At 43.8% G+C, this 24,838-nt stretch overlaps 1 protein-coding gene across 7 annotated transcripts in view; it reads right to left on the bottom strand.

Annotated features, from left to right (window-relative positions):
• Positions 1-24,838, bottom strand: part of B3GALT1 (beta-1,3-galactosyltransferase 1) — a 571,239-nt gene that overhangs the window by 24,835 nt on the left and 521,566 nt on the right. The window contains exon 5 of one of the 7 annotated variants that reach the window (XM_063933588.1): positions 23,293-23,369. The exons of the other annotated variants lie outside the window; for them this stretch is intronic. The gene's annotated coding sequence lies outside the window, so the exon portion shown is untranslated. The remainder of the gene's footprint in view (positions 1-23,292; positions 23,370-24,838) is intronic. 7 annotated transcript variants of the gene reach the window in all.

Below are 24,838 nucleotides of genomic sequence, written 5' to 3' on the forward strand. Positions count from 1 at the left end.
GGGGAGAGAGATGTGTGCTAAGCGGTCTGTGCTAGATCGCTCAGCACACATCGGTACATGTGTACCCCAGTTTACTTTCCTAGAAGCAGAGTAATAGCCATATCCTCTGTGTTCCGTAAAAAAGAATGCTATTTGCAGTTTCAAATAAATATGTTACACTGCAAGAATGGCATTGGTTTTAGCTGGCTTAGCAAAGCATTGCTTTATATGTAATCATACTTGCCAACTCTCCCTGTCTCCGTCATAGTCTGAGAGACTCCCTAAAATAGTAGCAATCTCCCTGACTCCCCGAAGAATCTAGAAAAGTCCCTGATTGCACCTTACCCCCATTATGTAGCTGTTGTGTTCTTGGGAAAAAAGGAAATGCAAGATACATACAGTCAAATGGTATCATCAGTGCTATTTCCCTGCATTGGTTATAAGGCTCAATAAACCCTATGGCTACATGCATTTTTAAATAAGGTTTCTCATGGCCACTAATATGGAACCACTTGTGAATCACAATACACGCGTTATGGTCCCTACACACTTGCCGATGTGTATGAGCGATATGAACGATCTCGTTCAGTAATGAACGATAAATCGCTCATATCGCTCAGTGTGTATACACCAACGATGAATGATGTGCGTCTTCGTGGTCGTTCATCGTTGGTTTTCCCTCGTTTAGCATAGCAAGCCAATTTGTCCGACGGTCGTTAATCATTGAAAACGAACATAGTCCAAATTGGAAACATCGCCAAGTGTGTAGGGCCCATTAGCCCTGAAATGTATCAGTGTATTTTCATTTATAAGTAGATCTTACTAACTGCTTTGGGGCTCATTTACATTTGGATGCAAGTGATTTTTGTGACACGCCTCTCAGATGTATTAGTACATGTCCGCGCTGATATGTGTTACATTCACAATGTTCTTGAAACACTTTTTTCAAAAGTAGGCAAGTATGTACTGTGTGTAATAGTGTTTCTTGTGTTTCTCTCTTATGTGTGTCTGAATGTAAGACAGGTGAAGACAGCAGGTCTGTAATCAACCTGCAGCCAATTAGAGCTTCAGGGGAATATTTATTAATCAGTTCTATACTTAAAATATGCAGAAACTGCTAATTCCGCATGTTTAAGGGCATCTCTCAGCTATATCATAGAGTAAAAGCTGCTTTTCATCGGGTGGTATTCATGTGACCGGCGGTCGGGTGACCGACAGTCACATGACCTCCTACATCATCCCGACCGCTCACTATCCCGATGGTCGGCATACCGACCAACAGAGACTATTTCCACTTGTGGGTGTCCACGACACCCATAGAGTAGGAATAGAACCCGTGGCGACCGCAACACTGTGACTGAGGCACTAACTCCATCAACATGTTTATATTTGTTAGGAGGAAACCACTCGCTTAGCATATATAAACATACATGTTATTCTGTTTGTAAATAAGAATTTACTTACCGATAATTCTATTTCTCGGAGTCCGTAGTGGATGCTGGGGTTCCTGAAAGGACCATGGGGAATAGCGGCTCCGCAGGAGACAGGGCACAAAAAGTAAAGCTTTATGATCAGGTGGTGTGTACTGGCTCCTCCCCCTATGACCCTCCTCCAAGCCTCAGTTAGGATACTGTGCCCGGACGAGCGTACACAATAAGGAAGGATTTATGAATCCCGGGTAAGACTCATACCAGCCACACCAATCACACCGTACAACCTGTGATCTAAACCCAGTTAACAGTATGATAACAGAGGAGCCTCTGAAAGATGGCTCCCTACAACAATAACCCGATTTAGGTAACAATAACTATGTACAATTATTGCAGATAATCCGCACTTGGGATGGGCGCCCAGCATCCACTACGGACTCCGAGAAATAGAATTATCGGTAAGTAAATTCTTATTTTCTCTATCGTCCTAGTGGATGCTGGGGTTCCTGAAAGGACCATGGGGATTATACCAAAGCTCCCAAACGGGCGGGAGAGTGCGGATGACTCTGCAGCACCGAATGAGAGAACTCCAGGTCCTCCTTAGCCAGGGTATCAAATTTGTAGAATTTTACAAACGTGTTCTCCCCCGACCACGTAGCCGCTCGGCAGAGTTGTAATGCCGAGACCCCTCGGGCAGCCGCCCAAGAAGAACCCACCTTCCTTGTGGAGTGGGCATTTACCGATTTTGTCTGTGGCAGGCCTGCCACAGAATGTGCAAGCTGAATCGTACTACAAATCCAGCGAGCAATAGTCTGCTTAGACGCAGGAGCGCCCAACTTGTTGGGAGCATATAGTATAAACAGTGAGTCAGATTTCCTGACTCCAGCTGTCCTTGAAATGTATATTTTTAAAACTCTGACAACGTCCAACAACTTGGAGTCCTCCAAGTCGCTTGTAGCCGCAGGCACAACAATAGGCTGGTTCAGATGAAATGCTGACACCACCTTAGGGAGAAAATGCGGACGAGTCCGCAGTTCTGCCCTGTCCGAATGGAAAATCAGATATGGGCTTTTGTAAGATAAAGCTGCCAGTTCTGACACTCTCCTGGCCGAAGCCAGGGCTAGTAGCATGGTCACTTTCCATGTGAGATATTTCAAATCCACATTTTTTAGTGGTTCAAACCAATGAGATTTGAGAAAGTCCAAAACAACATTGAGATCCCACGGTGCCACTGGAGGCACCACAGGGGGCTGTATATGCAGTACTCCCTTAACAAAAGTCTGGACTTCAGGAACTGAAGCCAATTCTTTCTGGAAGAAAATCGACAGGGCCAAAATTTGAACCTTAATAGATCCCAATTTGAGACCCATAGACAATCCTGATTGCAGGAAATGTAGGAATCGACCCAGTTGAAATTCCTCCGTCGGAGCACTCCGATCCTCGCACCACGCAACATATTTTCGCCAAATGCGGTGATAATGTTGCGCGGTTACTTCCTTCCTTGCTTTAATCAAGGTAGGAATGACTTCTTCCGGAATGCCTTTTCCCTTTAGGATCCGGCGTTCAACCGCCATGCCGTCAAACGCAGCCGCGGTAAGTCTTGAAACAGACAGGGACCCTGCTGAAGCAGGTCCCTTCTCAGAGGTAGAGGCCACGGATCCTCCGTGATCATCTCTTGAAGTTCCGGGTACCAAGTCCTTCTTGGCCAATCCGGAGCCACTAGTATCGTTCTTACACCTCTTTGCCGTATAATTCTCAATACTTTTGGTATGAGAGGCAGAGGAGGAAACACATACACCGACTGGTACACCCAAGGCGTTACCAGCGCATCCACAGCTATTGCCTGCGGATCTCTTGACCTGGCGCAATACCTGTCCAGTTTTTTGTTGAGGCGAGACGCCATCATGTCCACCATTGGTCTTTCCCAACGGGTTACAAGCATGTGGAAAACTTCTGGATGAAGTCCCCACTCTCCCGGGTGAAGGTCGTGTCTGCTGAGGAAGTCTGCTTCCCAGTTGTCCACTCCCGGGATGAACACTGCTGACAGTGCTATCACATGATTCTCCGCCCAGCGAAGAATCCTTGCAGCTTCTGCCATTGCACTCCTGCTTCTTGTGCCGCCCTGTCTGTTTACATGGGCGACTGCCGTGATGTTGTCCGACTGGATCAACACCGGTTTTCCTTGAAGCAGAGGTTCTGCCTGGCTTAGAGCATTGTAGATTGCTCTTAGTTCCAGAATGTTTATGTGAAGAGACGTTTCCAGGCTCGACCACACGCCCTGGAAGTTTCTTCCTTGTGTGACTGCTCCCCAGCCTCTCAGGCTGGCGTCCGTGGTCACCAGGATCCAATCCTGTATGCCGAATCTGCGGCCCTCCAATAGATGAGCACTCTGCAACCACCACAGAAGAGATACCCTTGTCCTTGGAGACAGGGTTATCCGCTGGTGCATCTGAAGATGCGACCCTGACCATTTGTCCAGCAGATCCCTCTGGAAAACTCTTGCGTGGAATCTGCCGAATGGAATTGCTTCGTAAGAAGCCACCATTTTTCCCAGGACTCTTGTGCATTGATGTACAGATACCTTTCCTGGTTTTAGGAGGTTCCTGACAAGCTCGGATAACTCCTTGGCTTTTTCCTCCGGGAGAAAAACCTTTTTCTGAACCGTGTCCAGAATCATCCCTAGGAACAGCAGACGTGTTGTCGGAATTAACTGGGATTTTGGAATATTCAGAATCCACCCGTGCTGCTTTAGCACTTCTTGAGACAGTGCTAGTCCCATCTCTAGCTGTTGTCTGGACCTTGCCCTTATTAGGAGATCGTCCAAGTATGGGATAATTAATACGCCTTTTCTTCGAAGAAGAATCATCATCTCGGCCATTACCTTGGTAAAGACCCGAGGTGCCGTGGACAATCCAAACGGCAGCGTCTGAAACTGATAGTGACAGTTCTGTACGACGAACCTGAGGTACCCCTGGTGTGAGGGGTAAATTGGAACGTGGAGATACGCATCCTTGATGTCCAAGGATACCATAAAGTCCCCTTCTTCCAGGTTCGCTATCACCGCTCTGAGTGACTCCATCTTGAACTTGAACTTTTTTATGTACAGGTTCAAGGATTTCAGATTTAGAATAGGTCTTACCGAGCCATCCGGCTTCGGTACCACAAATAGAGTGGAATAATACCCCTTTCCTTGTTGTAAAAGGGGTACCTTGACTATCACCTGCTGAGAGTACAGCTTGTGAATGGCTTCCAAGACCGTCACCCTGTCGGAGGGGGACGTTGGTAAAGCAGACTTCAGGAAACGGCGAGGTGGAGACGTCTCTAGTTCCAACCTGTAACCCTGAGATATTATCTGCAGGATCCAGGGATCCACCTGCGAGTGAGCCCACTGCGCGCTGAAATTCTTGAGACGACCCCCCACCGCCCCCGAGTCCGCTTGAGAAGCCCCAGCGTCATGCTGAGGCTTTTGTAGAAGCGGGGGAGGGCTTCTGTTCCTGGGAAGGAGCTGCCTGTTGCAGTCTCTTCCCCTTTCCTCTGCCTCGTGGCAGATATGAATATCCCTTTGCTCTCTTGTTTTTAAAGGAACGAAAGGGCTGCGGCTGAAAAGTCGGTGTCTTTTTCTGTTGGGGAGTGTCTGGCCGAAATGGACATAGCACTTACCCGTGATGCCAGTGTGCAAATATCCCTCTGTGCATCACACATATAAAGAAACGCATCCTTTATTTGCTCTAAAGACAGTAAAACATTGTCCCTATCCAGGGTATCAATATTTTCAATCAGGGACTCTGACCAAGCTACCCCAGCACTGCACATCCAGGCTGTCGCTATAGCTGGTCGTAGTATAACACCTGTATGTGTGTATATACTTTTTTGGATATTTTCCATCCTCCTATCTGCTGGATCTTTAAGTGCGGCAGTCTCAGGAGAGGGTAACGCCACTTGTTTTGATAAGCGTGTGAGCGCCTTGTCCACCCTAGGAGGTGTTTCCCAGCGCGCCCTAACCTCTGGCGGGAAAGGGTATAAAGCCAATAACTTCTCTGAAATTAGCAGTTTTTTATCGGGGGCAACCCACGCTTCATCACACACCTCATTTAATTCATCTGATTCAGGAAAAACTATAGGTAGTTTTTTCACACCCCACATAATACCCTGTTTTGTGGTACCTGTAGTATCAGCAATATGTAACGCCTCCTTCATTGCCAAAATCATATAACGTGTGGCCCTACTGGAAAATACGGTTGATTCGTCACCGTCGCCACTGGAATCAGTGCCTGTGTCTGGGTCCGTGTCGACCGACTGTAACGGGCGTTTTACAGCCCCTGACGGTGTTTGAGGCGCCTGGACAGGTGCTGATTGATTGTCCGGCCGTCTCATGTCGTCAAACGACTGCTTTAGCGTGTTGACACTATCCCGTAATTCCATAAATAAAGCCATCCATTCTGGTGTCGACTCCCTAGGGGGTGACATCCCCATATTTGGCAATTGCTCCGCCTCCACACCAATATCGTCCTCATACATGTCGACACACACGTACCGACACACAGCAGACACACAGGGAATGCTCTTAAAGAAGACAGGACCCCACTAGCCCTTTGGGGAGACAGAGGGAGAGTTTGCCAGCACACACCAAAAGCGCTATATATGACAGGGATAGCCTTATAATAAGTGCTCCCTATATAGCTGCTTTAATATATATAATTTTGCCACAATTTTGCCCCCCCTCTCTTGTTTTACCCTGTTTCTGTAGTGCAGTGCAGGGGAGAGCCTGGGAGCCTTCCTGACCAGCGGAGCTGTGTGAGGAAAATGGCGCTGTGTGCTGAGGAGATAGGCCCCGCCCCTTTTTCGGCGGGCTCGTCTCCCGCTCTTTAACGGATTCTGGCAGGGGTTAAATATCTCCATATAGCCCCCGGAGGCTATATGTGAGGTATTTTATGCCAAAAAATAGGTTTACATTGCTTCCCAGGGCGCCCCCCCCCCAGCGCCCTGCACCCTCAGTGACTGCCGTGTGAAGTGTGCTGAGAGCAATGGCGCACAGCTGCAGTGCTGTGCGCTACCTTAAGAAGACTGAGGAGTCTTCTGCCGCCGATTCTGGACCTTCTTCTCTTTTCAGCATCTGCAAGGGGGCCGGCGGCGAGGCTCCGGTGACCATCCAGGCTGTACCTGTGATCGTCCCTCTGGAGCTAATGTCCAGTAGCCAAAGAAGCCAATCCATCCTGCACGCAGGTGAGTTCACTTCTTCTCCCCTAAGTCCCTCGTTGCAGTGATCCTGTTGCCAGCAGGACTCACTGTAAAATAAAAAACCTAAGCTAAACTTTTCTAAGCAGCTCTTTAGGAGAGCCACCTAGATTGCACCCTTCTCGGACGGGCACAAAAACCTAACTGAGGCTTGGAGGAGGGTCATAGGGGGAGGAGCCAGTACACACCACCTGATCATAAAGCTTTACTTTTTGTGCCCTGTCTCCTGCGGAGCCGCTATTCCCCATGGTCCTTTCAGGAACCCCAGCATCCACTAGGACGATAGAGAAATATACAGTATGTGCTGGCTGGTTCCCCCCAAGAATCGGGTACGCTGAGTCAGGGGCGCTTTAAGAGAGGAGGCCCGTGTGCTGCCTCCTCCGTACAGGCCCCATCTCTCTTCCAGAGCACTGTAGAGTCTGAGCACTAGAGGGCTCAGACTCTACTGCGTATGCACAGTTCGCCGGGAAAATGGCGTGGCGGACATTTTCCCAGAGATTTCTCTACTGCGCATGCGCAGAACCCTGTGAAAATGGGCGCTATGCTATTTTCACTGGGTTTTATCAGTGCCGGTGAAGTCGAGTGTATCTGGAGCTGTGCGGCACCTGGTAATAAGCATAAGGTTTCACACACTCCTAAGCCCATCCCCTTACTCCTGTGAAACTAATCAATGGTAGTCTGAGTGTGTGCTTAGAAGGAGTGTGATGCCTTATGCTGGTTCCCGGGTTCCGCACGGCTCCAGATACACTCGGAGTACCCAATCCCCGGGGGAACCAGCCAGCACATATAAAACGCACATAATAACATGTATGTTTATTTGTGCTAAGCGGTTCCCCCCTGCACTGTATGGTCGTCCGCCGCTAATTTGATCTAGTTAATTGAATATGGGCCCTCATTCCGAGTTGATCGCAAGTAGCAACTTTTTGCTGCTCGTGCGATCGACTTGACGCCGCCTATGGGGGAGTGTATTTTAACATAGCAGGGCTGCGATCGCTTGTGCAGCGCTGCTATGCTAAAAAAGTTTAGTTTCCTGCAAAACAAGACCAGGGTCAGACTTACTTCCAGCTACGTAGGTCCCGGGATTGACGTTAGACATCCGCCCTCCAAACGGCTGGACACGCCTGCGTTTGGATCTCCACACCCGGAAAACGGTGAATATCCGCCCCGGAACGCCTCCCCGCTGTCAATCTTCGTGCCATCACGCTAGCGATCACTTTCTTCTCTCTTCTGGTCGTTGCCCGGTGACTGCTGTCGATGGGCAACGACGCGTGTGTGCATTGCGGCCGCCGTGCAATGCGCAGTTCTGATCCGTTCGCACCGCAACGGGTCGGAATAACCCCCATGATTCAGCAGAGAATTCAATCCAGCATGGCTTATCTGACCCACATAAACAGGAGCATATTGTTACACAGATATACTTCTGTTGTTCATAAATAAAACAAAGAGAATTGCTCGAATCTGCCATATCCAGCAATGGTGAATATATAGTTTTCTTTTTCTCTGCATTTGAGCCAGGACTGATACAGTATTTTTCTGGTATTCCTTCATGCTGACATATCTCATCTCCTGCTCCTTGAGCATCAGTGAATGAGCTTCAGCCACCATCTGTTTGCACATTTATATTGTTTGTTTTAGACAAGATAATTTGGCCCATGAGTCTTCAGGCCCAAGGGATGCAACTCAGAACGTATTTCTGGTTATCAGTGACAATGTAAGGAAAGACAGAGCCAGCACACTCTGATCTTCCCACGGTGCCGTCTATAAATGTAAATTAAACGATTTAGTCTTCTGGAAATAAGCACATTTTGTAAAACTAAGATTTTCACCTTCAATTTTCTTTCTGAAGTCCCAAGACATAAACACAGATGCTGCTTTAGATGATTTTTGAAGAGAACACTGCACGTTCTATTATCAAGGCTGCTTAATAATATAGGAATGTTAACACACAACTTTGTCTGTTTGCATTGGTTTGCCTCATTTAGAGTGGGACATAGTACAGGTTGAGTCTCCCTTATCCAAAATGCTTGGGACCAGAGGTATTTTGGATATGGGATTTTTCCGTATTTTGGAATAATTGCATACCATAATGAGATATCATGGTGATGGGACCTAAGTCTAAGCACAGAATGCATTTATGTTTCATATACACCTTATACACACAGCCTGAAGGTAGTTTTAGCCAATATTTTTTTATAACTTTGTGCATTAAACAAAGTGTGTGTACATTCACACAATTCATTTATGTTTCATATACACCTTATACACACACAGCCTGAAGGTCATTTAATACAATATTTTTAATAACTTTGTGTATTAAACAAAGTTTGTGTACATTGAGCCATCAGAAAACAAAGGTTTCACTATCTCACTCTCACTCAAAAAAGTCTGTATTTCGGAATATTCCGTATTTCGGAATATTTGGATATGGGATACTCAACCTGTATGAGTCATTTGCGTTTCTATAATGGGTTTATTCACTATATAGTACGTGTGCATGTTTAATACTGTGTACACTTACTGTATAAGGAGTTTTTAAGTGTCCCCTGACCTAGGGAGCTCCCTCTGTACAGAGACATGAGAAGGGGATCATCTGCTTCTGTGTGCCAGTATAGGAGGCATGTGCCTGTATAGGAGGTATAACATGCTGTTTTGTACTGTAGTGGGTTGGTCCTGTGACACTGATCTTATATTGGGACTAGTTCTATGCTGTCTCCTGTGATAGATACTGTAACCTTTACATTAAAGGGAACCAACCTGTTTCTGGGGTTCATTGTGAAACACCTGGCCCCTACTGTAACGGAGTATAGGGTGTGTTGTTTTTGCTGGAAGTCTTCAATATATTCTGGTGTTATATTTGGAATCTATGTAATGTTTTACACATTCCTTTTTTTTCTTGTTACACTCCTGCTTATGAATTCTGTTCCTCAATCCCATTTTCAAAAACCAAATGCAAAAATGAGCTAGTTCTGTTTCTACAATATGATAGTTTAATGGATAAATATTTAACAAAACTAGACTAGGTGGTTACAGGGGGTTGCCTAACCAGATGCAGATGTGGCCATAATCAGACCAGTGATCTGCACCTAGCATAGGGCTGGTGAAAGTTCCAATGGTGGCATCTAAAGACAAAGAATGATTGCAGCGCCTGTAGACACTGAAGTGAGTGTCTCTTGTATATTTGTACACTTGTATGTACACCAGGGAAGGGTACAGTAGTAATATTAGTATAAAGTCAGACACAACTGCAGAAAAATACATAAGGAAGGCCGCAACTGAGTTCAACTTAGAATCAAGCCCTATAAGGAGAGATCCCGCCCCCATTGACAGACTCTACCCCCTCAATAGACCCCTCCCCCCATTAGGACTTCCATCATTTTCCCGGGCTGGTTTTCTGTCCCAATCCACCTCTGAGCAGTGGCTTCCTGTGTGGTGTTCACTCATGACCACCATTCTTGTTCAGTGTTTTACATTTTGTACTGTAGCTTATGAACAGGTTTGTTTGCAAGTTGCAGAGATTTCTGTAAGGCTTTAGCTAATATTGTAGATTTATTTTTAAACTGTTTGAGCATTGTGTGCTGTGCTCTTGCTGTAATCTCTGCAGGACTGCCTCTCCTAGGGAGAGTGGCAAAAGTGCTGAATATATGGACTGATTATAAACATCAATGCTTTTAGAGATACTGTGCATTTGTAACCCTTTCCAGCTTTATGCAGGTTAACAATTCATACGGGCACGTCATGGGCGTCTTAACAGAGGAGGAGGCCCGTGTCCAACCTCCTCCGTCGAGGCCCCCTCTTCTGCAGCCGGTGCCCGTCAGCATAACAGAGGATGCACAGAGATTTTCTTACTGCGCATGTGCAAATCTCCAGAAAAATAGCCACAACGTCATTTACAGGAGATTTGAGGAGAGATACTACTGCCGGCGGGGGGACTCTGGAGAGGTGAGTATTTCACAAATGGGTGCAGGGTGTGCGGTGTGGGCTCCCCTGAACCCCTAGGGCCTGTGTGCATCACACATACTGCACCCATTACAGATATGCCCCCGGGTGCACATCTATTAACCTTTTTTTTTACTAAAATAATATGGAAAAGGTTTTCACACCCTTTTCACAGTATTTGAGTATCACTTGAATGTATTAAACAGCTTTTGGAGCAGTTTTCATGAAAAACTGCTCCAAACCCTTCAATTCACTTTTTTTAAGTAACCAGATCTCATTTCCCATACTTATAATGGGAAATGTGATCTGACCGAATTTACGAATATAAAAATGTAAAAAAATACTGCAGTGAGCACTGTAATAATAACGCTGTCCTGAGACAGTGTTATCAGAGGGCTCACTGCGGATCCTGTACTGTTGCACAGCTTTCTCTGCCCCTAAGTAGAGAAAGCTGTGTGGGGACCCGACAGTGTGATCATCTCTGTGTGTCCGATGGACACACAGGCTGATCACTGTGTAAAAACAAAAATCATACTTACCTACCTAGACACCGGTAATTGGTGCACCGGTGTGGGCTGCCGTCACCGGGACTCCATGCTGCACCTGTGACTTCCAGTGAAGTAAAGTGATGGTGCAAAGCGGCAGCTCACTCTACAGTACTGGAGGTCACAGCAGCAGGGAGCACCAATGACTGGCAGCCCTCCGGGAGCTCCAACCACCGATCCCCGGGTAGGTAAGTATGATCAGCGGTGTGTGTGGGTGGGATGTTGTCACGGCGTGGGGGAGTAGTCGCGAAGGAGGGGTCAACCTGGCGGTGGTGGCGGTAATGATGCAGCAGTGCATTTAAAGCACATAGTTGGGGTATTTGTTACAAAAAAATACCCTGATTATACTGCGGGGTGCTATCGCAGGGACAGAGTTTTCTTGCAAGCTCTGTCCCTGCATGCGATAATTGATACATCCATGCGATGCATTCAATTATTGTAGTGCAGATTGAGTCGATTTTATCACATGGTGACAAACCGGCCCCTTAATCTTAAATCTCCTGAGATCTCATTTGTTTGAGACATGATTTTTATCAGGCCATGCTTTCTGTCAACAGCAAACTCCAAATTTGTGGGTGTTTTTATAGGGCATGCAACTCTAACCAACATCTCCAATTCTGTCTCATTGATTGCACTCCACGTTAGCTAAGGCATGACACCAATTAGTTTTATAGAAGTCATTAGTGTAGTGGCTCGTATTTTTTCCAACCTACACTATAAATATTAAATGATTTACCCCTGAGTAAATCCGATCCGACACAAGTATTAGTTCAAATCTTCCCACAGTTCAGAATTACATTATTTTAGCTGTTTTTATATACATTTTTATTGATTTTTCTCAATGATTAAAATGACATATATATTTTTCTATATCGATTTTAAAGCAAACTGAAATCCAAATCTGAACAAACTGAAATCCAAATCTGGTTTTGACAAAACCAAAATCCAATGATGAATTAGAACCATAGCAAATACAAGGGGGTCTGCGCACATCTCAATATATAATATTGTAGAACTGGCACACTGAGCATAACTAGAGTTTGGTTGGCACAATAATAACTATAGGTTGCCAACTCCTGGGCTCGAGCCTCTACACAGAGAACAAGAAGAGGTCAATTGATTTTATAGGTGAAAATAGCAAAAGAACAGAATGACCAACAGAGAGCTTCATTAACCAGAAGCCAATTTAAGTTGTGACTTGATATATAAAGTACAATTGGTATGTAAGATACAGTTATTCTGTAGTGTTAAGAGCCCGTTTCAGTTTATTAAAAAAAACACACAGCTAAGAATGTGGATCAAAAAGCATTTCATTGGTGGACTCCTAGAGCCCTTAGTATTGACAGATTACTTTATGGAGACATTAACCATGGAGAAGGACTCACTACTACCGATGTGTCCTCTCTTATTGTTGCTGCAGTCAAGTTAAGCAGCCCTTGTAGTGCGCCTAGTCATGAGCGCATTTACTAATGCTGGTCATTTTTTTGTGCATTTTTTCCCTAAATATGCGTCTTATTTGCATCGCTATATTTACCTGGAAAACACTGTATTGTAGCATTTCTTATGCAGATAAAGCCGCAGATGCACACAGAATATAGGCATGCTGCAGAGTCTGCTTGTGCGTCTTATTCGCATAGTGATGAGACTAGGATGCATTTTCCACAAAAACTGACGCCCAACGTAAGAGTTTCAAGGGTACTGCCGGCTCACTTACGCCAGGCATCTCACGGTACATGGTGCATTGAGGCTGGATGTTTGAGGATACATCTGTGTTGCTATTAAGCTTTTCAATATATTAGGTGGGCATTAATGGATGACTGCCTAATGAGCCTATTTTCATAGCCAGTTTTCTGCCTCATTAGGTGATTTGTTGGTGGTACAGTATCTCTGTATTTCAGTTGCAATATCTTCTGAAGGGCTGTTACTTGAAGCAAGCACATTTACCGTAAATGACCTGGATTGGAAATGTTACAGCCATATATAAATTAGATCACCTTTTTGTGCTGATTGCAAAACACACTCTGTGCCATTCAGTCTATGCACTAAATGTCTTCATTATAATAGATAGGAGTTGCGTGGAATAGAAAGGGTTACTAAAGCATCTTCTTATTCTCAAATGTCAACCCTTCATATACGATGATGCTTATCGATCTCGGAGCCAGTACAGGCCTGGGGTTTGATCTTGTGCATTTCTTATCCCCCTAGGTAAAATTATCAATAAGAAACATCCTCATCACATCTGAATTGCAGCTGGGCAGACTGATGAGAAGTGGCAGATTGTGCAATACAGTCTCTGGCTCTGCTGGTTTAATATTGTTTCATTTCATCCACTTTGCATGTTTGCTGCATATCCAATTTGCTTTGATGGCATGTGCAGGAGTAATATGGAAGGCATAAATAAGACACACACAGCTATTTCCTGACCTAACAGACATGTCTGTGCTCATTAATCTATATTAGTATATGTAGATCTCTGCACACTTGTAGCTACTGATAGCAACACCTGGTCTGCAACATGCACGTGAATTACGCAGCAGTTATTCTGCTGCTCAATTCTGAGATCATGCAGTGTGCTAATTCCCCTGCAGTCTACCTACAGTTGCATTCTGCAAAGCATTGACATGCCAATCACTGCTCAAGGAGTGTTTCAGACACATGGTTACACAGTTCTGCATAGATCCCTTTTAAATATTATAGCAGCTGTGTTGTAATTGTTGCAAATATAAAAAGGAATTCTAACAAAAAACCCAAGATGTCTAATATTTAGGTATATTTGTAATTGATGCTTCTTGATCAGATAATAGAGGAGCCTATTTTAACATATCGGCTCTCTGTAATGTACAGGGAGCACTAGAATATTCTCTGTATCATATTTTTTGAATGTTCTCTGTATTGTGTACCGGTGACTGGAATGCTCTTTGTATTGTATATAAATCACTAGATTTTTTTTGTCTATTTTATTTTTGTTTAAGATCTTCTTTGTATTATACTTAAAGTCTAACGTTTAATACAATACAGATATAATTTCAATATAATATACAATGATATCTGTATTGTATAGAAATCAGTAGAATGTCCTCTGTACTGTTAAGAGGTCATTAAATGATCTCTGTATTACATAATGTTCACTAGAATGCTCTATGTATTTTAAAGTAGTGACTAGACACAGAGGCATCACTGGGTGCACACTCTGCATTACTCCCGCTGTGGCTGCTCGAGTAATGGGGTGTGGTCTAATAAAAAGGGTGTGGCCTTACAGGGACCTCTGTTGCGTCACTTTGGGGGGTGGGGGTGAGGGGGTGTCCAGCATCTTTGAAGATGCTGGCTGCCCCCAGAGACTGGGATGTGTGTAGTGCCGGCTCTTCATCTGTGACACAAAGCAGTACCTAACTCCTCTCACTGCAGAAGAGCCGGCACTTGGCCTAGCATGTACCATGGTCGGGCCACTTGAAATCTGGCCCTGACCATCAGAGTAGAGAGACAGAGAAAGCAGGTAACACAGTTTCAGGGGTGGATTGGACTGGCTATCAGGAAAAAGAGCCACTTCCCGTTGGGCTGGCTCCCTATCTCCACAGTACAGTACCACCACTGATAAGTGCCAGCAACGTGGCCGCACTCAGCGCCAATCACTGATGCAGTGACAGACACCCTGCATGGGCTCAATGTGCTACACACACATTGGCCGGTGGCCACACAGGTTGCCTGAGTAGAGGGGGTGGGGAAGGAGTGCTTGCACATCAGTGAGGAGTGGCTGGCTGCAGTCCTGATTAGACACCCCAGCTTCCTCCCACACTGCACTGATGTACTCTGAGCTATTAGTGTCAGCTACAGCACATTCAGGCCGTATGGAGGTCACCCATTCTCTCTTCTGGGGTCCCACAATTGGCTTGCAGTCCTAGACTGCTCCTTATAAAAAGCCCCTCCCCCTAAGACTATATGACCTACTGACTGGAGCTGCTGCTGAGCCCTCACGTGGTGAGAATATAATGTGGGGATGGGGGGGGGGGGGCATGCTGAAATAGTGGCACAATAATGTATTGTGACACTATTGTGTGGCATATATTGTGCATGGGGACCTGATGTGTGGCATAACAATGTATTGTGACACTGTTGTGTGGCATATATTGTTTTTGGGGACCTGATGTGTGGCATAACAATGTATCATGACACTGTTGTGTGACATATATTGTGTATGGGGACCTGATGTGTGGCATATATTGTGTATGGGGATCTCATGTGTGGCATATTATGTATGGGTATGGAGCATGGGCCCTCATTCCGAGTTGTTCGCTCGCTAGCCGCTTTTCGCAGCAGTGCACACGCTAAGCCGCTGCCCTCTGGGAGTGAATCTTAGCTTAGCAGAATTGCGAACGAAGTATTCGCAATATTGCGAAAAGATTTTTCTGTGCAGTTTCTGAGTAGCTCGAGACTTACTCTTCCAGTGCGATCAGTTCAGTGCTTGTCGTTCCTGGTTTGACGTCACAAACACACCCAGCGTTCGCCCAGACACTCCCCCGTTTCTTCAGCCACTCCCGCGTTTTTCCCGGAAACGGCAGCGTTTTTTCACACACTCCCATAAAACGGCCAGTTTCCGCCCAGAAACACCCACTTCCTGTCAATCACACTCCGATCACCAGAACGAAGAAAAAACCTCGTAATGCCGTGAGTAAAATACCAAACTTCTTAGCAAATTTACTTGGCACAGTCGTAGTGCGAACATTGCGCATGCGCAATTAGCGGAAAATCGCTGCGATGCGAAGAAAATTACTGAGCGAACAACTCGGAATGAGGGCCATAGTTACCTACTTTCCAAGTCTCCCCTCCGGGAGAAGCCCGGAAAGAAGCCACTGCACACAACTTTGGGGGTGGGCCCGAACTACTGCGTCATTAGGCCCCAACCCGATACAGTGAAACACCCACAATTTGCGGGTCCGCAGAGAGTGGGTGAAGCTATAGGCTCCGCCCCAACACAGAAACCCCCCACGATTCACTGGTCCGTGCCAAGGGGCGGAGCTACATGATGTAATTCAAGTCTTTTAGCCCCACTTCCTTCCTGCTCCTCACGGCCCGCAACTGCTGGTGGTAATTATCATACCATCCTGCCCGCATCACTAGGTAGTGGGCAGGATGCGGGAGAGCGGCTGTGGAGGTCTACCCCAAAAATCGGTAGTCTCCAGTAGCTTCCGGGAGGGTAGGCAAGTATGGTATAGGACCTGATCTATGGCATAATGTGTATGGGAACACTGATGTGTGCCATACTGTGTGTTGAGCGACACTGATGTGTGGCATATTGTGTGTTGGGGACACTGATGTGTGATGTGTGGTATATTATGTGTGACAGAATAATTTACTGGTGACACTGATGTGTGGCATTTTACTATCTACTGTCCACACACAAATGTTGTTCCCAAAGATTGGTCAAAAACATGCTGGTGAGGTTTAATGCATATGGCTAGGAAGAATGTACATTGTTTTGTACTACATATACATTGTTTGCATTTAAAAAGTTGAATATAAGGACGTAAATATTGTAAGGGGCATGAATCAGTAATGAAAATACAGTGCTATACTGTAGATTGTTTAAGGGAGGGGGCCCAAATCCGGTGTCTTGCCTAGTGCCCCATGAGTTCTAAAACCGGCTTTGGTGACACCCGGGTGCGGGCCGCACACACCCACACCCGGCTTGAGACGCCAATAACTAGACTGTTCTCTGTATTGTATAACTATCTCTGGAATGCTCTCTGAAAAGTATAGAGGTAATTAGAATGCCCTATAGCATTGCATATATAGATATGAAATACATGGTGCCAATGGTGTTTGATTAAAATGAATGCACCTGGCAGAACAGGATTGTGGTAATTCCCAATCTGAAGTAAAGAAAAGAAAAACTATTTGGCTGTGTACAAACATAAAATACATTTCTAATAATTCAGAACCTTCCTTTTTTATATTTTTGACAATAAAAACAGTGATAGATATAAAACTGACTGTACAAAAAGTACAACTAGTGGTTGAGGTTATACTCACACATAAGGGAAGCTCACTTTATGGATATTACAGCTTTTACTTGATAAACATAAGGAATAGATTAGAAATAAAGCAGATATAGCATTAGATCTGAGTGGATGGATCTCTGTGTACGGGTACCAACAGCAAGTTTTTACATACACTGTATGTGCAGATGTGAATTTACTGTATGCCTATCCTAAGTCAGATGGAACATGGCCAGATCTGCATCTTTCCATGACATAGGGCATTTCAGCTGTAGGAACTGGGCGGTGACAATGCAGTTGCACATAAGTGCCCGACAGGTGGTAGCGTCCCGGGCATATGTCTAATGCTTTGTGCCATTCTAAACCATACATAAAGGGAAGCTTGTTTCTGGTGCATATCTTGCATCTAGCATCGGGCTAGCAGAAACCTCTGCATTAGCCCTATGGATTCCCTCATTACCATAAGGCAGTAAATCAGGCTTCTGTGGCTGCCCACAAATGAAGACACTTTGTGTGCGACTCATAATCAGGTCCTTAAGGAGACAGAATTTGATATCTTGTAAATATGGAAGCATTGTAGTCCCTCTAATGATGTCCAGAATAAATTCTCACCAAAGATATCCAATGTCCTGAAGCACATATTTCAAACACAGTCCAAGAAGACTTCACTGTATAATGATGTCCAAAATGTTTTTGAATTTGACTATATGAGCTTACAGAAGAAGATGACTGTCTATGTTTGGTCCTGGCTTCCACAATAGGCATTACCGAGCATGAAACAGCAGTACAACTAGCAGGACCACCATTCGCAGATAAAGGACATGGCCTGAACCTTTCCTTGCCACTGTGTGTTGTGTTTGGCATGTTGGCAATTTGACATTCTTCGTCAGTAAACGTTGCTCTTTCTTAAAATTGTGTCCACTAGTCCGCCTTTAGTAGATGTTGAAGTACTATGATGACTGGCAGCAGCTGCAGCACTAGTACTGGGTTACTGCTCCTGCTCTTCTATCGACTGATCCATCTCAACTAATAGTGCTTCAAGTAATGGTGGCACACTGGGATCTAATGAACGGTTTTTACAACACAATGCCTGAACAACACACGTTTTATTTTTTTACACACTGCAACTCACAGCACTTCTAGTAATGGTGGCACACTGGCGCCTAATAAAAGTTATTATTTTACAACACAAAACTTGTACCTGAACAACACACATTTTTTTTTTTTTACACACTGCAACTCACAGCACTTCTAGTAATGGTGGTGCGCTGGTACCTAATGAACATTATTATTTTACAATACAAAGCCTGAACCTAAACAACAGCAACACACATTTTTGTTTTACAGACTGTGGCCCAAATGTTATAAGAACACATTTAGTTCAATGTTGATATTTAGTACTCTAGGTCTCAGCGTATCAAGTTCATAGACCCATTTGGTTTCCATCTTCTTGAGTTCAGTTACTATATTGCCTCCTCTCCAATTAGGGGTGACTTTTTGGATTCCAATAAATGTCAAATCTGTGGGATCTTTATTGTGTTTTTCCGGGAAGTGCTGCGATACGCCATGTGTCTTTAGTCCTTTTTTTATTTTATTTACAGTATGTGTTTAGCTATTCTGGACTTCAATTTTCTCTTAGTTTATCCCACATGCTTGCAGGGGTATTCAAGGAGGTATACTTGTCCCTCTGTTTCACAGGATATGGGTTGTTTTATGTTATATTTTCTACCAGTTCTGTTCGACTGAAATTCTGTTGCTTGATGTTTTCCTTTTTTTTTTTTTTGCAATAGACGCAATTTAGACAGTTGTAGAAGCCTGAGGTTAGGGATAAAACTTTTTGTCAGCGTCTGATGTATATGCCTAGCTTTCTTATACTGTATATGATTTTTGCTTTAGATGGAAGAATGGATTGTAGCTGGTTGTCAAGCATAAATACTGTATATGCCAATGTTTTTCTAGGATGGTTTTTATTGTTTGGTGTTGACTGTTGTATTGCGTGGTGAACTCTTTGGTGTCATCCTTTCTTTGCTTGTGAGATATCAGGTTCTTTCTTTCTAGTTCTGCTATTTTTGTTTGTTCTTTTTTCAAGAATTCTTCCTTGTAGCCTTTCTTAAGAAATCTTTGTTTCATTTGTTTGCTTTGTATCTCATACGTGCTTTTTTCTGGTAGTTACCACATATTCTTTTTAATTGACCACATGGTATGTTTCTTAACCATTGGTGGTGATGGTTGCTGTTGTATGATATAGTGCTGTTTCCGCTGACTTCTTTAATGTGGGTTTTAGAATAAATTGTGTTGTTTTTGATGATCTGAAGGTCAAGAAATATTATATTTTTTTGCAAAAAGTTGATGTGAATTCCAGTCCTATTTCATATGCATTCATGTTTATGAATTGTTGTAGATTCTCTTCCTCACCCTTGCATATGAAAAAGAGGTTGTCTGAGTCAGCAGTGTAGATGATCTCTGTATTCTTTCTGCCAGATGTGGTCTCCCTCCAACGTTGCTATGAATAAGTTTGCATAACTTGGTGCAAAAGAAGTACCCATTGCGGTACCTTTCATCTGTAAATAAGGTTCAGTGCTGCACTCCACAGCCCATTACCGACACAGTCACAGCAGTGCTGCACCCCACAGCTCTGCACTGACAGTCTTACACAATCACAGTAGTGCTCATTTTGAATTCCAAGTCTGGCAGGAAAACACAAGTCTAGGCTCAGAACTACTCGGAAATAGCAAATCCGGTTGTGTTTGGTTTACAGAAAATCCAACCCACATATCTCTAGTTTTGTATATTAATCAGATGCAGCTGTGTTGCATTTGGATAGAGACATTTTTCATATCTTTCAATATATTTACTTAGCTATATGCAAACAATGCCTGCACTTTTTCCATCATGGCCATTTTCTCCCCAGTGCGCTTGTATAAGAGTTTGGAACACTTTCTGCTGTTTGCCCTAAGTCCAAAACTTAAATTTGCAGCTCTCCCTGTATACATCCTCTTGTATTTTAACTGTAGTGGTCCATTAACCACAAGACAGGAATGGTTGTGTGTTTTCTTAACAGCTTCAATTGTTCTTCAAATTAAAATGCTAGAACAAGGTGTAGCAATACTAATACTTACATACAGTATAAACAACAGTTTTTAAAGGAGAAGATATGGTAGTAGAAGAACCAACATAAATTACACAAAATAAGAAAAAAAAAAATCTCAAAATCTATAATCATTTAAGGACAACTTAGAATTAAGAATATATGATTATTAAATCCCTTCCAACCACACCTGACTTGTAAATGGGTAACAAGTCCCTGTTAAACACAACATATTTCTAAGAAGAAAAGTCATGGATGGAAAAATAACATTTTTGTACCTACATTTTATCTCTATTCTGAATATCAACCTGTTATCTTGTACATGTTTTTCAATCATTTCTCAGATTTATTGATGGAGTGACATTAACATTGACTTTGAAGAAAACAAACTACAAAGTAGAATACATAATAATTGAAAGCAACTGAAGATGAACATAATAAAGTGTACTTTACTTTAGCAAGAGAAATGATATGCAAGAGCACTGACAGCATCTGACATATCTCTTATTATGCTGTGAGATCAACCAAGGAGAAAGAAGACTGAATAATGATAAGGGTTCAGTCATGAAAGGTACAGAGAAGTCATCCGTTTCATCAGGAATGGGAAAAGTCAGGGGAGAGACATGACAGGGAAATGCAGATTGTTGCACCGTCATCTAACTTACCTCTAAGGTAATAGGTTGTACTTTTTTTGACCAGTCTCTTAGAAAAAAATTGCAAAATTCCAGAGAGGGCATAGAGATCAAATAACATTTACTGCAGATTTCTGTGATGTCATGTGTATGTTCTTCAGGCATCTGACTTGTTTCTACCTGATCCAGTCCTCACACCTCCTTATAGTACCTCTGTGATTTATTAGTCGGGATAAAGAGCCGGAGCATTTTTGGTAACAGAGTCAGACTAGTTTGTTTCTATCTTTAGTATAGAATAAACTACGGGGGACATGTACTAAGCAGTGATAAAAGTGGATAAGTGAGCCAGTGGAGAAGTTACCCACGGCAACCAATCAGCATTAACGTAACATTTATCATTTGCATACTATAAAAGTATACAGAGCAGCTGATTGGTTGCCATGGGCAACTTCTCCACTAGCTCACTTCTCCACTTTTATCACTGCTTAGTACATGTCACTATAAGTCTATAAAATTATGCCTCTTCCTTCAAATCCTATTAGGATTGACCCCCCTGTATCGTACATGTATGTGTCTCCCAGACAGGTTGGGGCTGCGAGACCGGCGGGTGGGATCCCAGCGGTCAGCATCCCAACGTTAGGATCCCAGCCACAGAATGCTGGCAGGGGGGCAAGCGCAACGAAGCCCCTTGTGGGCTCGGTGGTGAGCTGCGCTCGCCACAGGTTCTATTCCCACTCTATGGGTGTCGTGGACACCCACAAGTGGGAATAGTCCCTTCTAGTCGGCATGCCGACTGTCGGTATTGTGAGGGTCTGGGATGCAGGGGGAGTTATTGTGACCCCCGGTCTCCTGACCATTGGTCACATAACTACATCCCTCCCAGACAGTACATATTGCTACACTGTAAACCAGCCTGTTGCTGGGAAACCTATCCATAGCACTGGATTGAGGAGGAGGTCAGTATTACGATCTGGGAGAGATACTTCTGACAACTGTAATGAAGGTAACCCCCACATGAACCCCCCCCCATCAGGAAAATCTGTATGAGAATTGAAGCTGATAAAATAATCTACAGTACTAGAAGAACCAACATACTGTAAGTGACACAAAATAAAAAAAATACAAATCTTAAAATCTGTGACTATTAAAGGACAACTTTAAACATAGAATATGTGATTTTTAAATCCCTTCCAACCATGCCTGACTTGGAACAAGTTCCTGTTAAATCTTCAGATGGCACCATCATACCATCTGAAGTTATTTGCAGGGTCTATGATGATAACCCTTGATAGATGCGTACCTCAGGATTTAGGAAAAGAAAAGATGCAAACTTCTAGATGTCAAGTCTCTACACTATCAAACTGAATTCGAGTCAGTTCTTAGAAAACAGCTGGAGGAGATCTCTTCAGATCACCAGGTATCACAATATCTGGTAGACCTCTTAATCTTATATTATTGCCTTTTTTTGCTTATTTAGTTGATTTTGCAGCTTATGAAAGCAGAGAACAGGGATGGTGATCATGGCGAGAGTAGACGATGCATTCACACAGATTATAGACTGAGAATAGTGACTGGGCAGACTGCTCATGGTCTGTGCAAGCCAAGCCCCCCTAGCTTATGCATGTTGCACTAGCTTTTGCTTTTTTTCTAGTGGAGGTCCCCCCCAAAAAGGCCACAATGGGCCCAGAGATTACAATGGCCCTCATTCCGAGTTGTTCGCTCGCAAGCGGATTTTAGCAGATTTGCTCATGCTAAGCCGCCGCCTACTGGGAGTGAATCTTAGCATCTTAAAATTGCGAACGATGTATTCGCAATATTGCGATTACACACCTCGTAGCAGTTTCTGAGTAGCTCCAGACTTACTCGACATCTGCGATCAGTTCAGTGCTTGTCGTTCCTGGTTTGTCGTCACAAACACACCCAGCGTTCGCCCAGACACTCCTCCGTTCCTCCGGCCACTCCTGCGTTTTTTCCGGAAACGGTAGCGTTTTTTCCCACACGCCCATAAAACGGCCTGTTTCCGCCCAGTAACACCCATTTCCTGTCAATCACATTACGATCGCCAGAACGATGAAAAAGCCGTGAGTAAAATTCCTAAGTGCATAGCAAATTTACTTGGCGCAGTCGCAGTGCGGACATTGCGCATGCGAATTAAGCGGAAAATCGCTGCGATGCGAAGATTTTTACAGAGCGAACAACTCGGAATGAGGGCCAATATGTGGTTCTTTGTGAGTTTCTTAGAGTTTCTCACAATAAAGAAATGGACCAAATGGCCAGGTTGGTTGTATTTTATCTTGTCTCTGATGCTTCCCCTGATTGTGAGACAGCGTATCTTTCCCCATGCAATTCATTAACATTTGCCATCAAGAAGCCACTAACAGTCAGATTTAAGCCATGCCTTCCTACTGTGACTTTCTATGATGTTTAATACATTAATGAATATAAACTACTTACAGTACGTCCGTTTTCACTTTCAAGTTAATAAAAGACAATCTTTCCACTGCCTTGATTCTGCATACTGAGCTAAAATACTGAAATGAATAAAGCAAGACTTATGCAACTTAAAATATAAAGGTTGAGTCAGAAATTTTAATGATGCTTGTCAAACAATATATATCATTCAGTCTCCAAAAAGTCAGAACATAAAAAAGGATAATGAAATAGAATTTAGAATAACTATTATGCATATATGATCTCTGTAACTGCAAATCATTGTTCAATGCAAATCAACATTCAAGAGTAAATTAATTATAGCATTTTTTTTATTTTTATTTATAGGGTATGTAGTCTAATATTACAACAGGGTATTGCCAAAGTAAAACTTTGTTTTCTATTGTTCAGAATTTTTTTTCCATGGAAATACTATAAGGATTTATTATCTAAAGAATTAAAACAGCATACAGTGACTATACAACCAATTTGTACAGCTTTTATTGCTGATGCAGTACTACAATCAGGGGTGAATTTAGGGGTCAGTCCATCTCTAGGAACAACATTGTTGGTTGCCCTCCATCATGTCACTGCCCCCTTCATGTTGAGGTTTTCTGACTGCCAAAGCAGCACCAACCTCACCCTCCCTTCCACCACCACCACAATTACGGACCATTGCCCCATTCTCCCTCCCCAGTTACAAAATAAAAAAAATAAGTCATAATAACAAAAACAAGAATCACCTGCCCTCACCTAGCCATCAGTTTATCAGGGCTCTCATGCAAGTGAACATGCTGTGTCCCCCTCAGCTATTGTCACCACTAGACACATGCTTCACGTGCCTAGTAGTCAATCGACCACTGACTACAATATAGAACAAAGCACAGACTGAATAACAAGTGCCCTATAACTAGAATAGAACACTGAGGAGCAGATTTATTAAGCTCGGTGAAGTGATAAAGTGGAAGGTGATAAAGGACCAGCCAGTCAGTTCCTAACTGTCATTTTTCAAACCCAGCCTGTGACATGGCAGTTAAAATCTGATTGGCTGGTACTTTATCACCTTCCACTTTATCACTTCACCGAGCTTAATAAATCTGTCCCTGAATCGGCAAATCCGAGCATGCTCAGTAGAGACCTGCTTTCTAAATTTTCTGAGGGCAGAATGGGGACCTTGAGAAAGTGTCCTGGTATTGCCAGGTCTCCTCACCTCTGGACCTATAACCTATACTGCAGTGGTGGTAGTACATCACCATCCAGGGACAAATTCAGGATTTCTTGGGCGGGGTTTCCAAATGTTTGATTTTAGAGCGATTGTCGCCAGCCCATGAATGATGCCATTATTATCATGGAGCAAGTTATAGTCTGCTTTACACAAAGTGCAAGTTATGTATACAGTATTTCAGACATGATCATGGTAAGTTATTATTCTCTCTGGTGCGATGACTGAGCACTCAGATCCACAGACACACACACAGCAGAGTTGGTAGGAAACTCTGCTGCCACAGACATGTGCAGTAGCTCCTTTCTGCCCTTTATACTGCATGTAGTGGATGCTGGCCAGGCTGTG

This window comes from Pseudophryne corroboree, chromosome 7 (genome assembly GCF_028390025.1).
Source record: "Pseudophryne corroboree isolate aPseCor3 chromosome 7, aPseCor3.hap2, whole genome shotgun sequence".
NCBI lineage: Eukaryota > Metazoa > Chordata > Amphibia > Anura > Myobatrachidae > Pseudophryne > Pseudophryne corroboree.